The following is a 1473-nucleotide window of genomic DNA, read 5'->3' as shown; positions in this document are numbered from 1 at the left end:
GTCCGGAAATTGAACATACGACCGAGACCAGAAGAAGAAAACCTGAACAATGGACTCGATTAATTACTCGTAATCAGTAGCAGAAGTTGTTTATGTGAACGAGACATTGAGTAGAGAAGCTTTGCTCATCGATTGAATATTTCAAGCTAACCAGTGAAAGGACGTCACAAACCGAAGTGGCACGGCCACATCACACTATCATCTGGACTGGACAGGATTATCCCACAAGGAGCCGTATAAAGAGGGAGATGAATAATTGATAGACAGAGAAAAAGGTGGGAAGTGCACATCAAAGAGTGGACAGGACGTGACTAGAACTTTTAATTTTAAAAAAAATTATAGACTAATTCAAGTCTTATCAGCTTATGTAGATCTAGTATCTGCCATGCTTTGTGCTCAGGCACAAGGCCAAAAAGACTAGAACATCTAAGGAAAACGGAGAATACAGCGATAAGGTTAGATCTATACTTTATTGTCCCAGGGGGGAATATTTTTTGACTCAAACGCATAAATGTATATGTATATGTAAATGAAATGGAATGGGTTTAACGCCCCTATCAACACTATTATTAGGTTATTTAAGAGGCGAGACCTCCTAGTTTAACGTCCGTCTCCGATAGGACCGAGCCAAGTGGGGAGTTCGTGTAAAGTGCCTTTCCCAAGGACACAACGTCGGATCGAGCTGAGGCTCGAACCCCCAAACCCGCAATCTCACGATTACGAGTCCGGTAGCCTAACCACTAGGCTACCGACGCCACTATGTAGATCTATATGTATATATATAATTAGCAAAGGTGCCCCAGCTAGACTAAAAGACAGAAGAAATTGAAGGGGACTGTTTGACTGTGACTGTCTGATTGTTGCATTCTTGGTGTGTCCTCAGATTCCTTTATTCCGTCTAAAACAATAAGTTGATGGTTTCCCCTTTTCACTCTATTTGCTTTTCATTATTTAAAAAAAAAGATTTCCTTTCTCAATTCCCCCCCCCCCCCTACTTTTTTTCAGCCCACCCATAAAAAAAGAGCTTAAGCGAGGCCACCTTCACCCCCCCACCACCCACTCCCTGCCCCTCTCTTTCTCTCCCTCTTCCCCGCTCTCTCTCTCTCTCTCTCTCTCTCTCTCTCTCTCTCTCTCTCTCTCACACACACACACACACACACACACACACACACACACACACACACACACACACACACACACACTCACACACACACACACACACAAAGTACACTACAACACCACACAGAGACACAGAGTACACCACCCAGAGTACACCACCCAGAGTACACCACCCAGAGTACACCACCCAGAGTACACCACACAGAGTACACCACACAGAGTACACCACCCAGAGTACACCACCCAGAGTACACCACACAGAGTACACCACACAGAGTACACCACACAGAGTACACCACACAGAGTACACCTCAACACCACACAGAGACAGAGAGTGACCCACACAGAGACCGA

The sequence above is a fragment of the Aplysia californica genome, unplaced genomic scaffold (genome assembly GCF_000002075.1).
Source record: "Aplysia californica isolate F4 #8 unplaced genomic scaffold, AplCal3.0 scaffold00100, whole genome shotgun sequence".
NCBI classification, from domain to species: Eukaryota; Metazoa; Mollusca; class Gastropoda; order Aplysiida; family Aplysiidae; genus Aplysia; species Aplysia californica.
Note: the sequence above shows the minus strand (reverse complement) of the source record.